This window comes from Falco rusticolus, chromosome 13, assembly GCF_015220075.1.
Source record: "Falco rusticolus isolate bFalRus1 chromosome 13, bFalRus1.pri, whole genome shotgun sequence".
Taxonomy (NCBI): domain Eukaryota; kingdom Metazoa; phylum Chordata; class Aves; order Falconiformes; family Falconidae; genus Falco; species Falco rusticolus.
The window spans coordinates 28,281,268-28,299,344 of NC_051199.1; the positions used below are offsets into that span (position 1 = coordinate 28,281,268).

At 40.6% G+C, this 18,077-nt stretch overlaps 1 long non-coding RNA gene across 2 annotated transcripts; it reads right to left on the reverse strand.

Annotated features, from left to right (window-relative positions):
* Positions 1–5,452: 5,452 nt before the first annotated feature.
* On the reverse strand, positions 5,453–18,040 carry LOC119156550. 2 transcript variants are annotated; one of them, XR_005107191.1, is made up of 3 exons: positions 17,850–18,040; positions 6,463–6,709; positions 5,453–6,338 (listed from the first exon to the last, which is right to left on the reverse strand). It is a non-coding gene; the product is annotated as an uncharacterized LOC119156550 (long non-coding RNA). The 2 variants fall into 2 exon arrangements; XR_005107190.1 differs by having other exon boundaries at positions 5,453–6,709.
* Positions 18,041–18,077: the final 37 nt, after the last annotated feature.

The following is an 18,077-nucleotide window of genomic DNA, read 5'->3' on the forward strand; positions in this document are numbered from 1 at the left end:
GGGGAATTCAGAACTTTTGGCTTTTGGGCAATAGTTGAATTACTAGATAACGCTTCTGCCTCACTCAATGTACAATTTTCCCTTTGTGCCTACAAATGTTTTCCTCAGCATACACATATTCCTGTCTCTCACCACAGTAGCATCATACGTTAACAGTGCTAAGTTTTAAAAATCTCCAGGTTACTTGATTGAAATACTGAACCACAGATGCCTGAGCGACACTGAACTGAAGCATTTACTGGAGAGTTCATCATTGGAAGGACGCGTTCTCGTAACATTTTTTAAAACTCTACTGTTCCTTTCAGTGGGATGGACATGAAGCATTTTATAACAAAGACCAGCAGTTTCAGAAGGAAGCTTTGATTCTGAATCAAATGCTCAACAGTTGGTGCGACACGCTGGCCCAGCTGCCCTGGGAATGAAGGAAGTTCACACCCTTGACAAGGGCTTTGTTTCCCTCCCTCTGTCTGAAGACCAAGTGAAAGCGGTGCAAAGGCACCGTCACTAGGGCTGGACTTTTCATTCTTTTGAAATGAAAGCATATAGAAACACAGAAACAGATGGGAGAAAAATCAGTTCCCACCAACTCCATTGCAGCCCTTGCAGTGTACCTTTAAGAGCTCTGTAAATACAGAACGTGCATAGTTCACCGCATAGGTATCATTCTGTTCTTAAATTGTTGTGTATTACTACCACCCAAAAATTTGGCTAACAGGCTGTCATACATTCTAAGTATCTGACAAGAACCTCCTCTTTCAAACTGCAGCATAAAGCCTCATGGTGTCCCCACCTAGCTCTGTATTTATCTCCCTTAGCTACTTGTATTCCAAAAGCAGATCTCCTGTCAAGCTCACCCCCCGGCCTGCCCCACCCCCCCCAAGGCTGAGTATTTTATGCACATCAAGCAGTTCCTCATCAGGCATTTCCTCCGCCCTCAAGTCATTGAACTTTTCTGGAGAGTTTCCAAGGCATGGGTAAGGTGGGCGGTTTTTCTTTCCTTCTCTCTCTCGGCTGCAGCCCAGACTTGAGCAGAACTTTCCAAGCAAACAGATTTTATTCAGTGGCACCATCATTCCCTGAACTTTGTGATTAATTCCTTTGCCAATACACCTGATCACCCACTTTCCTTTCCTTGCAAATGAACCTCCTCACCTTTGTGCAATTCGCTTCTTGCCATCTCTCCTAGGCCCCGAATTGAGGAACTGCTTTCCACTTTTCACCTGTATGAGTGTTTGTTTAAAACATCTCTCCCATTTCTGCTTGAGGTCCCGTTTGTCTCCGTACAACCTGCTTCAGAGCATGAGCTCTTTCCTGACAACGCCCTGATAACTATTGCCCCGCTTTACACACAGTCTTATCCAGCAATTGTTATTCCAGGAGACACCCTGCCATCAGTTTTCAGTTTTCTGATTTATGGTCACTTCCTCTTTGTTCCATTGCTCCAGCATTTACATGAATTCTTATCCTAGCTGCAGCACTTTTAGCAGGTGGCACAGCACCAGTGGATATTTCATCCACTGCAGGAATTCTCAAGATTCAGTGGTCTTGCATGATTGTCCACAAAAAGCAGCAACTAATCAAGATGACATGACGTAGTTTTACCTATTAGTTTCTAAATATATATATATATTCTATACCCGTAGTTGACATGGTTATGTTAAATGTTCTTACTTGATTGAGACATTTCAAAATAAAACCAAGAAATGCCAAATCAGTACCATTCCAATAATTTGGAGTCATCTCCACATACCTAGCTTTATCTCTGAGAATATGAGGCTCTGCCCTGTTTCACGACCCCAAGAACGTGACACCATGGGGAAAAAAAAATATCACTAAAAGCTCTCATTTAGAAGAAAAAAAAGAGAAGGTGGGGGTTAAGCATAATGCTTTCCTCATTGGCAAAGAACTGGAAACTAGCAGTTTATCTGTCTGGAGAAGAGAGGAAAAAATTTCACAAACCAATAATCAAAAATAAAATGAGGACAAGGTATTCTGCCTAAGCATTTGTAAAGTAAGGGGCTGGAGATGGGGATGAAATGCATGATTTTCTTTTTTACTTTCCTTCAAAGAGTGAATGAAAAATTATTGTGCATAGCAAGAAAATAACTTGTAATATAATTCAGAAAATATATTGTTTCCTTTAGAAGCATCTTGCTCAACACTTGATTTCACATTTTCATTCCTTAGAGATTACAATTCTTTGCATTTTTATATCTCTGAGTTCACCACCTTGTGGTTTTGAAGTACAAACAACTTCATAAATATTATTCATAGCATCAGAAAAAAAATCAAGTAGATTCATGTTCTTCCACATAAATGACAAGTGAATAAATACAAGTTATATGGGTGACTAACTGAAATATTACACTAAAATTTCCTGCACTAGAGGCATATCATGAGTGCTGTACACAGAGATAACCAATACTGAGTAAATGTGTATTAAAGTTAACATTGTCCCTAGGCCAGAGTTTCAGTGAAAGGTCATTCTAGCTTTTTCAGTTTGGAAAATTTTACCTTGTGTTAAGACCTTTTGTTTCTTATGAGGCCTACAGGATTCCTTTCTATGGCACAGGGACAGATAGAGAGGATGATTTAGTGGCATGCATGCATCCCTTCATTGCATATACTGTATGCTTTGCATATACTGCTATCTTGTTATGTGCATGTCCATAGATGGTAAGTAAAATCTGTATATCTTTCTGTCTGAAGTTTTTAAATACTCTTGTTCTACACTGGAGACGTGAGTTCATATGCATATAACTGTCCGAAGAAGCAAACGCCACAGCCCCAAAGCCAAGCAAACACCATAGCTCCTGTACACCCGCTGGCGGAAAGTCACGGTCCCTCTCTCCCTCCTGCCTGGCTGGAGCTTGGGAACTGCCGGGCACCCAGAGCCAGGGAACATCCCCGGCACTGTCCGAGCTCGGGGCTGAGCTGGGAGGGCACACGCTCCTCACCCCGCAGCCAAGCAAGGTTTCCTTCCTTGACTTGGGCAGGGAGGAAGAACCATGCTGTACCTGTCGGCTGGTTGCAGCCTGAGTCAGAGCTACCCACAGCAAAGCACACGTGTTCTGGGCTCTGGGTGGTTCTTTTTGGAAAGGAGGAAAAGAACGACTTCTTTGAAAATAACCTTATTTGAGCATAAGCAAATGGGTGAAGCAAAGTTCTGGGATGGTTCTTATTGGAAATTATGCTATGCTTGTGTAACCTTTCACTTACAACTTTTTTTTATTTATATATTAAATTCTTCCACTAATCCTAAATTACATCCATATCTTAACCCCAGCAGTAGGGCAACACAACAAGAAACAGATCCCAGTGACCTTGGAAGGCTGCAACCTTGCTTCTCCCTGCTTCTACCAGGAACAAAATTCCCAATAATTGTAATTTCTATGTTACTGTAACTGGACATATAAACCATGATTTCACTTGAATGAGTAAGGCAAATTGCACTAAGCTGAACTGGCTGTGGACATCTCCTGCAGACTCTGTTTTGGTTACACACTGTTCAGACATTGCGGATACTCTTCCAAGCTGTAACAAGTTGTTTGCTTTTTTTAAACAGCGCACAGGGATGAAAAGAAAGCTAACCTTCAGAGAAGAGATGACACGGCACAGCCTGGATGGGAAGCTTCTGGGCACTCTTCTTGGTCCTTTGAACATCCTCAGTGGTCCCCATCGGCCTAGGAGGGAAGGCTCAGAAGGGCCTTGTACTGGCTTCACCTATCCCGAGCTGCTGGAATTCCTTCAGTCTCAGGCACTCCGTGTGTAAGTGGCTGCATGTTCCATGAGTAACAGCTTCAGCTTCCTCTCCTGCCCTGCCTGCATGCTCTGCACCTGCACAGAGCTTGGATGGGCACCAGCTCTCTGTTCAGAGAGTTCCCTCGCACATCCAGCGCCTTGCTCACACAGATCTAGCCCAGGGTCTGCATGGTAACCATTAGATGAAGTCTTAGTCTAGAAGAAATTGAAGAGAAGAAAAAAAAAAAAAAAAAGAAGTTTTCTTCTTTTATCTGGAAAGAAAATGCAAATTTTTTTTCTGGAAACTTGAGCAGTCAGTTCATGCGATATACCTACAATGAGATCCACAACCACAAAGCATTCAAATAAAATACAAGACAGTGAACTGCTGCGACACTTTTATTTCAAATATCTAACATCTAACAACAAATGCCAAGCGTACTGCTTTGTAAAATTATAGGGAATGTAAAATGGAAAGAGAAAACTGAAGTCAGGAAAGGGATCAGATAAAAATCCTGCTTTTGCGAGTGACGCCAAGTAATAACATCCCATCCTGGCCCCCACACAAGATCTGGAGTGTTTGCTTCCCTTGGCAAACTGCATGAAATCACACTCCTTCCAGCTTATAGTTACACTCCAAACAATAAGTGCTTTGGGGCAGACTTAGACTCCAAGATCTCCAATTAAATGCCCTGCTGTCCAATTTACATATAACCCGCTGGTGAACAAGGACTGACTCTTAATTTCTTTGGGGAATGCGTCCCTTGGAGTCTTTCCAAGCACTGATAACGACTGTTATTTTGGATGGCTTTTCTGTGCTGCATGGGAGTCAGGATCATATAGGTGGGTTTTTTTGCAAAAAAAAAAAAAAAAAAGGAACATTTTGCAATGATGTTTTTGATGTCATTAGATTTCATAAGAGGTGACATTGTCCTTGGTCATTTCTCAGCCCAAAGTAGCGTGTATATACTTCCCAAAGATTACATTTTTCTCCAACAATTCAGTCCTGGACCCTGAAAGGCACCTCAGTGTGACTGCAAGTCTGAGTAAGATATTTGATTAGATTAAGATGATTTAATGAACAAACATCACAACTATTCACACTGAGCAAAAACATAGCTATGACAGTCAGGTGTCCAAAATCTGCAGCACTTCGGAGTCAAAAATCTCATTTTCTGAAGTCAGTTCACATGTACCAAAGTCACACTGCAAGCTAATCATAGTTCTTCATCTTCATATAAATTTTTGCCTAGAATCTACATTTCCAAATTTTCTCTTTCTTTAAAGGCTGCCTATTACTATGCCCAGCTCTGCTTTTCTTGCTAGGCATTGATCAAATTCTTGTCGATATATTAGTATGCTCGAACAGATCCATTAAAGTCATTAAAAGTATTACACATGCCAAAATATTTTGACTGACAAAGTGAAAAACATTTCCAGCACTCTGAGATCCCTGTCTGCGGTAAGCCTTGTGAATAACTGGCCCAAAATAAAATTACGTTGGTGGTTATTACCACTACGAGACTGCTAATTTGGTAATTACTAGGAAGCACATCAGCCTGGGCAGAGCTACAGCATAAAAAATCCCCAGCGTGAGGGGTGGGATGCAATACCAATCCCTGGGCAGCAGCAGTGCTTTAGGCAAGACATGCATGACACACAGCACTTGGGTACAGCCTGGATGCAGGTGACATGAACATTACTTACTGGCTGCTGAAAACTACTTTGCCCCACAGAAAAAGAAAGCAAAGCCAGGAACCCTGCACTCATAACAATAACCCGAGGAGGACTCTACAAAAGAGGCTCTAGCAGAAAACAGAGCCTCTGAGTTTAGGCTTCCACGCTTTCCAGACTTTGCTTTTTCATGAATGCAAATAACAGCAAAACAAAGCACTTCAATATAAGCTCTCACTCAAGTGTGACTTCTTACATGGATCTTTCATAAAGGACCCTCCTGCCTCCATCCCTAGCTGTCCCAACATCGCTGCAGCTTCTACTCCAGTTTTCCCTAGCCCTGGCTCCCATTTTACTGCACTTTCTGCTCAACAAGCAAGAACAAAATTTTATGTTTTTTTATTCTGACACGTGAAAGAGCAATGCTGCTCTCAGTACACTCCCAGCCTTTATTCCCTGGGAATACTTCCCACAGCCAGCCTCACACCCTGTGTCCTCCATAGGAAAGGTAATTTTCCTACAAAACTGAAAGGCTGGGATTTTCAGGGGGATTGTCATGGACGTTACACCCAGCAGATAACATTTTGATAGTGGCTGTGGAAGGCGTCCAGCAGTGCCTTGTAGCCCAGCAACCTGTCCCCAACAGCAAGTGCTTCACAGGAAATGGAAAAGAAACACAGCAATTTTAACAATGCTTTCACAGGTCCCACGGGACTTGGAAGAACTGGTGGATGAATCACTGCTCATAACACATCTTCAAGGAAGTCAACAGAAAAATAAACGGACTCCAAATGTCATAATTGGCTCTCCAGGGGCTAACGGGGACCTTTCGCTGAAGTCTCCAACACGTTTCAGCCTCCAACCATACCACCCCAAGCTTGATGTACGCAGCAACTGGCATAGTCAGAGTTTGGGCAGGGGCTCTGTAAGAAAAGAAACAGCGCCCGGCAGTAAACAGACAACCATGCTGATGCAACACAATGTGTTGAATCTGTAAGAATATCTGTGTGCTGTTGCAATGCTTGCCTCACTTATGTGTGCATTTACCCAGTACTCAGCAAATAGATTTAGCAACCAGGCATTGTTAGACTAAGATATGCTCCTCCTTCAAGATTTATTTTGTATTCTTACTATTAACATCTGCCACAGCAATCTTTTGTCTTAGGACAAGCCACGGAGCTCAACAATGGTTCATCAGAAGTCCAGCTCTCAAACAGCAGCTCACTCCTAGGGCTTGTCAGATGCTCCTGTGCTCTTATCTGAGGCGCTGCTGGTTGTTCTCATCATCTCTCAGCTAAGGGATAAGCAAGAAAAAACAGGGGTAAAACCAAAGAGTTAAGGACTGCAATTCCTTTCCTGATCAACACCTGCAAAGCTGCTTCAGACCCTGGATGTATGCTGGCTTCATAAACAGAACTTTGTTTTAGTCTGAGAAAATTCTACCACAGCCTGCTTCAGAAAAATGCAAAAACATCCAACATCTTTTTCAAGTCTCTGTTTTTATTTAATAAAACAGGTTGATTGGGGAAACCTGAATTGCTTAAAGCATCAGCAAGACTGTCCAAAATTCATGCTCCCTCTTCACTTTGCTGGCAGAGGGAAACACAGCAAAAATAACTGAAGGGAAAACAATTTGTTTCCCTAATATTTCAAAAACTAGTGGAAAGTATTATCAGCTAATATTGAAGATGGATTCTAAATATCTCGACAGGTTAGATTGTACCTTTGTTTTCACTGCTTTGCATTCCCTTCTCAAGCTCTCTGATGACCCCATGGTTGAAAGTGGGCTTTTAGAACAGGACATTGTCACACAAAATCCTCACATCACAAACCTCATGAACAAAGCAGGGAGGAATCGTATTGGCAGGTATAATTGTACAGTGTCTAACAAAGAATATAAACAGCCATGGCTGCCTACAGACTTGACAGTACCTGTAGTATCTGGTATATCCATATATATATGTTTACAAACATGCACAAACACCCATATGCAGATCACGCCAGAATCACACAAACTGTGGGCCAAGGTCAGGTGCTGTATCATGAGTGAAGGTTTTTATAACTTTTAACTTGACAAAACCATGGCTTTTCCTGTGTTAAACAGTAAACTTTATTCTCAGGAGAGTCAGTCAGTGAGAGATTGACTACATGACTTCTCCAGGTGCATTCCCATCCCAATGGCTGTGATTCTTGGCATTGATCTTCCACCATTTCTTTTTTTTTTTATATATATATATATAAGAGCAGATTTCTGTTACCTTCTGTAGCTTATGTAAACTTTAATTTCAGTGATGTCATTTCATGATATGGTATTCTATTTTCAGGTACCTTTGTTATTTGTATAAGAAAATGTTTTCTACAACTTACCATGAGCAGTTAGACCATTCCTGCCAAAAATCTGTTTGAGTTAAGAGCAGGTGCTTGTGACTTTTTCAGTGGGATTGCCAAGCATTTCCTCGTTCAATCAATAAGCTGCCTTCATAAGGGAAATATTAATATCAAAACCCCTTCCATGTTAAGAAATGAGTTTTTATGCCTAAGTCAAATTTGCTCTGCTCCTTCTAAAATTCTGCATTCACTACAAATATGCAGAGTTGCTTATTAGCATCCAGAAGGCTAAAAAAAAAAAAAAAATCATTAAAGGTAAATACCTAAATCATAACACCTCTATAATCTCAGCAAAAACTAACCTATTCCAGTAGATCTTGTTTCTCTTTATAATTTCAAGGTTGCATACAGAAAAATATTTTTTGTCTACACCAAAGTTAGTAAGGGCACCTAGTTTGTAACGTCACTTGTGAAAACTGGCTAGAGGTGTTTACTTCCACCTTTGTATGTAGTGTGTTTCTTTGTGCCTTTTTGTTCCTAATTCCTCAGTTATGGTAAAACACATGCAGGTTTGAGAATCCACCCTGCCACTACAACCAGGCCCCTGAGCAGTGCCAGCATTCACAAGGCACTTGCACAACTGAGCCTTTGGGTTTTTTTTATCCAGGTCACACACTTCACCGATTTAATACTACAAAACCACATAATTACACTGGACTCCACCTAGAAGGCTGAATGAAAGCTCTGCATGAGCAATATGAGGTTAAATCTGTAGTCTTCTGCACTGACAAATGTTCAGAGTGCAAAATAGGGATTGCATTTATGCCCATGAGGAAAACATGGGTTAAAAGTACCGTCCTCCCTGCTTTTGCTGTCTCCAGTGATGCATTACCAAGCAAAACTACATCACTCTTGCAAGTGCTTTATAAAATCCCCTGCCTTCTCCTCTGTCCATTAACGCATTTTGCCTTGCCCATGCTTTATCTGTGCAAACTTGCAATCTGCACAGGGTCAAGCACCGACTGCTGAAAATGCTCAGCTGCTATGAAAGTACTTTATTTTCTCCATCTCCGTCTGCAGTTTGTGCATTATGGCAAAGTTATAACAGTTAAAAATATATGTTTAACCTTCTGAAGAAAGCCTCTAGCCTATGGTGTAGCAGAACACACAGAATCCAGAGCAATAAAAGCACTTGTATTCAGCTTCTCAATTTAAATCATGACTGTGCTACATCAAGTTACTTTGGAAAACACTTTCACTTTAACTCAGGACAGTACAAAAGACCAGTTATTAAAATTAAAATTGATCTAGTATCATATAGAAGCCAATATATAGCAGACTTCTTGAACCTGATCTCATTTCCCAAAAACATGAGGAAAAATCCAAGAACTATACTATCAGCAGTGGTTTTATTCAAAGTGAGCATTAGCAGTATTTAACCAAGCTTTCATTAGAAATTAGACTGGAAGATGCTGCTGAGAGAAACCTGCCGTTAAAAATGAGTGCACCTGCGTCATAAGCAGTGACCTATGAATGCATTAAGAAAGCCTATCTTAGCCTTGCTGTTGTGAGATTTCATTGTGTCCTTAAAATGTTACCACTAGAATATATGTGGTTTTAATACAGATAACAGTTATTGTAGAGGCTCACGGAACCAGAGGCCAGTAGTGCAGTGGTGGGGACAAGCCATAGGTTTTCCCAGGGGAAGGAAAAGGACCCAGTGGCAACAGGAGCATTTCCCATTATTGTGCTTTAAATATGCTCAGCATTCACCCCCCTGCTATTGTTTTTCACATTTGCATTTGGAAGCAAGGTCAGCCAGGACTATTTTTAAAAAGTCAAAACAAAATGTCAATATAGGTTTGAGCTATCTGCATAGGAAACTTCAATAATCATCATATCTTACACAGAAAAAAAAAAGTAAAATTTCTCCTTTTTCCTTCATGCAGTAATTTCCCTTAAATCTAGATTTTTTTGGACAAGACCATGACTGGAATACTACCCCCAGTTAAGAAGTCTTTCAAAAGGAAAGGGTGGATGTGATCAGGGATTCAGGAAGGAAATCTTAGCCGCAATATTCACAGCAATACTTCAATCATGTGTTACACCTCTGTCAATACATACATTTTTTTGCTTCAAATACATCTAGCAATATGTTTCATTTGTGAACATATTACAGATCTGAAACCCAGTGCTGCCTAATAGAAGATTATAGCATCAAGTTTTTAAACTGCCAGTAAATAATTTCATCCGAGACGTTGATACAAATATTTCAGCTCGTTATAACAATGCCTAAACCACTGATATCGGGAAGAATAAAATTCCACAACTGTAAATGTAGGATTTTTCCTTTAAAAAAAATTAGCCAAACCATCCTGAACATAGTTTTATATTGTAACCCAAGCTCCACATCTCCTTCTAACCTTGATTCAGTACAGACAGTCTGACATTAAAAAGCAACTCCCCCAAAAGAGGAAAATGGCATACAGTTTTGTTTGATGCATCACATACAACTTCCGATCAGAACTTGCCCTATCCCAGGCTTTCATTGCTAATGTATTAGTGTCAACAGGAGAACCAGAGATCTTCCAACAGAAAATGTCAAATTTGCATCTGTAAAATAGAAAATATTAATCTGGGTTCTGCCATAAATTGCATTTTCTTAAATACTGGGGAGGGTATCAAACCAAATCCCTGACATTTCAGTTTCATTTAGCGAAAAGGCAGAACAATTTCCCAGATCACATTGTCCCTGTCAGAAGAAGCTTAGCTAATGAGTTAGATGTTTTTTTCTGGTGATAACAGTGCTGGAAAGGCTGGTCACCAGGTAAACAATATTATGTTCTACAAATTGCAGGAGAAAGCTGGTGAGTGCTCAGTGCCTTTATGTGTGGATCTAGATATGAAAAAACCCAAACCCAACAACAACCAAACAAAAAAACTCGGGTCTGTGGTTTGTGCTGGAGCTGCACATAAATATCTCCTGATCCGTACTAATATGCCAGTCAGTTCCACCGAAACTGATTTAATATCACATTCCCCATTATTAAAACATCAGTAAAAATCCGTAACATTCTTAGGTCTTGCTCTATCAACCTGCTGATGTGTAAAAGTTGAGACCAGGGTGTAAATTTTAAAAAAAAAATAATCTGATAAAACATATTGAATGTTTGAATATACCAAAGGCTTATTTTCCCAGACCAAAACTACTGTTTAGACTATACATGACACTAAACGTTTCCCATTTTCATTTGCTCTGTTTCTTATAGAAACTTTTAACATAAAAGAAAACCACCAAATGGTAATGCCCATTTATGCCAGCATTTTTGACCAAATGCATAAAATCCATTTTTACGATGTCATAAAGCCCTTTTTTACAATGGCATGTAGTGAGAGCTGATGGCACAAGTGGTGAGTTCACCAGCCCCACCCACCCCTTGTAGCACGATGCAGTTGTGCAGCATTCAGCTTGTGGCAGTGGAGGTTTGCCAGATTACACAAATTCACTTAGATTTAATGGCAATGAAAGTTGAAGAACTTTCTCCTTGTAGTCTCTCCAACTGGAATTAATGTCACTGAAAATTACTGTTTAGTGCTCCTCTACTGTTCTTCACAAACTGTTTTTTCCTTGAGCTTTGAACGGCTGAAAGTCTTTTAGTCAGTCATTACAGGATCAAAGCCACCGCTGAGATCATAGCTTTCGGTTGTCACTTGGATTTTTTTCAGTATAAACAGTTTTTCAGTGACTATAATGCTCATGAGAAGTACCACGTTGGCCACACTAAAGTCTGTGCTTTGTAAGCAATGTTATTTCTCCATTTTTCCTTTAATCCTTTAACCTAACAGAGAGATTTTCATTTTGACTCCACCATCATCCTGCTGATTAAGCCCTCTACACAAGATGAAGAAATAAACGCAATAGTTCTTATTCATTTACGTGAGGAAACAAGTACGTATTTGTCAAAACAGTATGACTAAGCAAGAAAAAAAAATCGTTTTCTCAGAAGTTCTGGGAACATACGGTGATGCAGAAAAGGAAGAAGAAGGAATTCTTCCTAATCAGAACTGAGAAAATGAGATTATCATGACATGGAGCAATGATAAGAAAACTGTCATTGACCAATGAGAGACATGCTGAGAAAACAAACCATCCGTTGGTATATAAAGGAGATAATAAATATATGAATTACTTAAAGAACTGGAGACAGTTGCTCTATCAATTTTAGTCCATATTCATCTAATGCTCAGGGTAAAAACCTAACTCCAGTTTGTTAAGGCACATAAGTAATATCTGCAATAACCAAATATGAACCTCACAATGGGGGAGTGGGAATCATAATATGGATTTTGATTTGTTCTCTGAGGTAGTTTAGAAGCTACGGTAAAGTAACCTGCCTTTGTTGCTATCAAGGTGGTCAGTCTGCCTTGGGACTGTGTCATCTGGTGTTACAGGAAACCCTGCAGAAGGCTAAAATCAGTGACCTGCAATTTGTTACCATACTGACTTATCAGTGTAAGCTGCAAACTGGGTAATATATCTACTAACATAAAAACAGATTATAATATTTAACTTCGAGCAAATCTTAAGAAAAAGCAAGTACAAAATTCAGTAGGTGAAGATAAAATGCCACACATAAATCAATTTAATCTCTGAACTGTCTCCCTGCGACAAAACTTTGTCTTACCAAAGAATTAACAATAAATTCTACCTATTTTCCAGCCTAAATAACATCCCTAGCTAATAAAGAAAACCCTTCAATAAGGAATACTTTTTGAGTGTGTATCATCTTTTGTCTGAGAGGTGTCATAAATTGGGGGGGGGGGGGGGGGGGGAGCAGAAAAAAATATCAGGATCATCTTTTAGGTCTGTCTGCTCAGAATGGTCTGTTCAGCAGTGACAGCGTGGGACTGGCCCTAGCTGTGCTTCTACCAGTGTTTTCCCTGTTATGGCTTTCAATCATAGGAGCCAGGGACCTTAGAGCTCAGCATCCATGGCCCCTGGGGAGAGCAGAACCTTGGAAACAGTCTCTGCAAAGGACAGAGAGAACAGCGGTCACAAAAGAGAGGGTAAATGAGAGGACACAGTGAGCAAGCCATGGAAAATGTTTCCTCTCAATTGTTGCTTCTGATGGATCCTTTCAAACATGTCACCTTGCAAGGAAGATAGTTTGTGATACAATGTTGTGGAATTTATATAAGAATTCACTCATTTGTCCTCACCTTACTTAAAGCACTAACTGAGCCGTCCTTCCCTTAGTGTGCAAATATTTAATGCCTTGTTTAAACATTGTGCAACTAAACACTTCAAAAATTATTGTTCTGTTGCAATAGTTATTTAACAGTGACATACACTGAATCTTTATGAAACCAGTATCCAAAAAAAAAAAAGCTGGTATTTCAAGGGGATTTCTATTGCTATCAGCTTGAGTAAACTTTACCCTCAAACAAGTTAAGATGGTTTATGTGGGTTGAGGGGTGATGACTTAGATCCACGTGGGATGCAATTAATATAAACAGTGCTTTAGAGGCTTCATTTTAGACCCCATCTTTTGGAGATCTGGAGCGCTGTCCAAACACCTCTGGAGAGTCAGCATGGCTGTAAGAGCTGTACAAAGGAAGGGAAGACTCTAATAGGGTTACTCCTGTACTGACCCAAATAACTTGCATTTAAGTGATGGCTTTCAAGTCCTTTCACTGTTCTCCATTTCCTCCATCCCATAAGTTTAACAGGAGACCACGTCAAAGGCCTTGAAGGTAATTCACCTCACAGTGAATATTTATTGGCTTCAACTGCTTTCTCTCTTTTGTTTATTTTTCTGTTAGTTCCTTATGGAACTATTACAGCTAAACAGCAGACTTCCCCATAGGCCAACTGACACATAGGATACACAGGTTTTTAGAAAACTCACCTACTGTACACTCACTCAAAATGTTAAGAGACTTCATTTTGGCTTTAATGTAGCCTGCTCTTTTGTAAAAATGCATCATACCATGCATTTTGAGTACTAACACCTGCAGGAAACACAGTCTGTGTTGGGTCACATCTATAAAATCCATTGGGAAAATTCTGTCACCTAAATGTGCAAGAACAGCATCTGTTGCCACTGGTGCTGAACATATAAGTTTGCCTTTTAAAAAGAACCCTGTCCATAACCAGAAAGATTTAAGAGTAGCCAGAAGCTTTCAAAACCAAATTTCCCTGAAAAAAAGCGAGCCACACTAAAACAACATACATATTTTTATGCCTATGCTTAATGGCAGGCAAGGTCAGCCCAGCAATGCATTAAAAGATCACCTATCCAAAGCTTGATTTATCCAGCAAAAAAATTTGGAGACCAATTACACAGAAAATAAACTCTTGTGAGTAATTATCTGGAATAAAATCAAGCCATAATTATTGATAGCAGGGGGGAAAAGCCATAAACAATTCACTTAAAATCAAGTAACACAGCTTGTTTTTAACTGCAGCAAGATGCTGAGGTTAGAACGGGAAAAGTTGCAAAACAATGTAAACTGAAGTTTGTCCAAATTCATTGTATTATATTACAGTCATCTGTTAGTGATTATGAGCCAGTGAGGTCTGCTGTATACAAAGGATATAGAAATAGTCTTCAAATATAAAACAAATTAGGAATAACTGGCCTCTAAGCAAGCATTTGAAGTATGAAAAAAGATGGTAAGAAAATGAAAAGATCAGAATGCTGTTTAGACCAGCTGCCTGAAACAACCCTCATTTCCATCTCTAAAGGGTCCAAGTCAGATGTGACGTTAGTGTGATGCAAACTGCCACACAGTCTTAAAGTTGGGAAATTTGCCATAAAGTACAATTTGCTAAAGTAGAACAGAGAAGGGAAGAGTGAGAGAGGTTTATTAACACGTAACTTACATCACCACCATCTTCTTTGAATCTGGACCAAGTTAACTAGGATCAGAGGTAGACAGATACAGAAGGACGAAACCTACATGCACCACACTCAAACTAACTAGAATATATACAACACACTCAAGCTAGATCACTCACTGTTGTTCATTTTGTTCAGATGTTACATGCTGTAGAGTTTTGGTTTTACTATCACTAGAAAGTCTGAAGCAAATAAGCAGAGCCTATCTTGAAGCCCAGCTGTTAGAGGATGCACTTTTAAGGGCCCCATAAAATCAGGGCTTAAAAGAAATACATTTTCTAAATGCTGTGGAAGCAGCAAATGCCTGTGTTTGAACGTATTTGAGAACATCCCCGCAGCCCTGACCTGGACCAGTTCAGCATTTGAGCTTTTACTTTCCCCAAGTCAAAATGCTTTGTAAATTCAGAGTCATGTTTGATCAACAGCAAATTACAGCAACATAATCTCTGCAGCAATTTAGGAAATCTCCATGGAATGGTCCCTGCTTTGTGATACAGGTTCTCTGCCCTTGCCGTACTGACCCTTGGGGTCTTGCCTACTCACAGCCTCTTTGTTGCACTTGGGAGGAAGGAAACAACCGTATCACTCACAGCAATGCTGACCGAGAAAGCAGGAAAAGGAGGAGAACATAAGAGGGAAAAGGAAGTACATAGAAAGTCAAGGATAGGGTCGGAGCCTCACAGCTCAGTACCGAGGCATCAGGGGATTACAGGCTTTTCCAGCACAAGTGACAAAGATCCAGATTTATCTCTTTTACCAGCTTTTACCTCTTTTTAAGCACTTACCTCTCAACTAAGCTGCTGAACGCCCACAAAACCTAAGGTACCCAAACAGTAAGCGTGAAAGCTCTGTGCAGGGTAGTTTTACCTTCTCTCCTTGAACAGGGATAGCTGCAGCACATGAGTAACACTAATGCCATGAGTTGGAGAAGCCGGCCCCTAGCCTCCTCCCTCCCCACCCTCTGTTACACAGCCTGCACCAAAGCTTTTCTCACCAGCAATCCCTGCTTCATCTTGCTGCTTGCCCTTCCACAGCCTGCGCTTCCTCCACTCCCATCATGTCCTCAGCCACTCGTTCTACCTCCAGAGTGCTGCTGTGAGAAATGAAGTGCGTGCAGCAAACTGATAGCATCAGGAAACAATTGGCACTGCTCAGACCCCTCCAGTGTCAGCTAAGGGGAATCATGCTTTGTATTTCATTTGAAAAGTAACACTGGAGCTGTCATCACGGTAAGGGTAAATGAGGAAAGACTGGATCTTGGTTTCTTCCAGCTAAACAGAAAATACTGCAGACAAACATGGCAAGTGTCCCAGTAAGGAAAAAATTAGCCTGCTCCCTCTGCAAAAATGTATAAACACTTTCCCCTTTAAAATATATGAAAAATGCCATTACCCTCTAATAAGCAGCTGTGTGACTGCAGATATGATGTTAAGTAAAGCAGTGCATTGTAAAACTAGGAGAGATGTCAAATTAATCTCAAGTTAACCTTTCTGTATAGAATATAACCCAGGTGCAGAGGAGCAGCTTGGTCTCTAAATTAGATAAAAGAAACTTAATTTGCTGCATAAGTTATTGACAGTTTCAATTAAAACTGAAGTAAAAAAAAAAAGCAAACTGCATAGCTGCACACTTTCTCTTGGATGCTGAACTTACTGAAATTGAATTTACTAAAACTTTACCATCTTCTAGTATGAATGGTATCTACCATCTTCTAGTATGAATGAGAACAAACTTTTATTTTTTTCCTAATACAAGTCCTGGATGAAACTGCCACACAAGTTACACAGACTCTCTGAGGATGAAGACAGAAAGCTAAATAACATCAAAAGAAGGGATGGGAAAAGAACATGTTTGTACTTCTGTCTGGAACAAAACATAGTGTATCACAGGAAAACAATCATTAGACTAGGGTAGGAGTACAGTCACAAAAAAATATATAAAAATTAAATAGTGTTCAGAGCCTTGCCTGTGCCTGACATGGGCTTATGGGGAAACTGCGGAACAGAAATCTACTGAAAGTTTACTAACAACTCAGAAAGTACCTCTGCCGTCTCAGGAAATCAGGGAGCTGTACATGGCGGGAAGCTGTGAGAGCACTCCTGAGAAGCATCACTTATTCTTGCCTTGTTCTCATAGTCTTTGCAAAGCAAAGGCACTGTCAAAGGATACTGGGCTAGATGAGCTCTTGGCTTGACCCAATACGGCTGTCTTTGTCTTACATTTTCACTCAAAACACGGCCCATTTCTCTTGAGGTACTTCAGTATTTGTAATAAAGAATTTGTTAACAAGCAACATAAAGGAATAAAGCAAGCTGCAGAAGGGACAAAACAGAAACCGCACAGAGTTTCTGGGAAGGAAAGGAAAAAAGAAAAGAACTACATTTGCATCGGCTACCCCAATGGAAAGAAAGAAAACAGCACACCACAGAACGTGAAGATACAAACTATTATTTATTGAAAATATTTCAGGTAGGAAAATCATAATCACCAACAGAGTCAGGGCAATTAAATGCATTGGGTAGCACAGAAAACAGCGTAGTAAAGAATGTTACTATGCCTTTTTCGTAATAATTCTTTCCCTCACTTAGGAAAGCATCAAAGATACTGAATTTCAAGCTCTATGAAAAAGCGTTACAGTAATAAAGGTAACCTAATGCTCCATGAGAGACAGTTTGAGTCTCTAACTGGAGTTCTGATTTACCTCTCTCCCAGCCCAGAAGCGTGCCCCAAAACACATGCAGAAGTGTAAAAACAGATCCCCAGCTGCGCATACTAATACCCATCTGCTCGAATGGTAATGGAGTAGGTCATTAAAAAAACCAATGCTTTAACCCAGGAAACATTGCTGCCTTTTATGTTGTACCACATTCAGTCTCTCCGAAAGAGATGCTTCCAGGAGCAGCAAGGCAGCAAGCCCATTTCTGTTCTAAAAATCACCTTAAGGGAATCAGGCTACCGGGCTGCTGTCTGGGTTCATTTTCTTCACCGTATGAGAGATGTGACCATACCGGTCCCAAAAAACTTCACTTTGTGAGACTTACTGAATGGAGGGATGCTTCCTTCTGCTTTTCATGCATCGTTTTTGGAATATTTCAGCTGCATCTCAGGGAAAGCATGTCTCTCTCTAAGCAGGTCTTTAGTTGTGGGAGGTGTTGAGTTGTCAAAACGCTAAGCAGATAATTAGGGGTTTTCCCACATAATTACCTGTATCTGTGCTGATATGTGGTGTTGAGATGGTACATCTCCCTCGGAGCAGCCGTCTCACCTCACACGGCACCTCTCCTGGCTGAGGGGGCCGGGGGTTGTCTGAGGGGAGCCGGGGGGCCTGAGGCTCCCCTCAGACAACCCCCGGCCCCCCTCAGCCCCCCTCAGACAACCCCCCCGGTCCCTCTCAAGCCCCCAGCCAGGCTGCAGCAGGTGGGAGGGATGGGG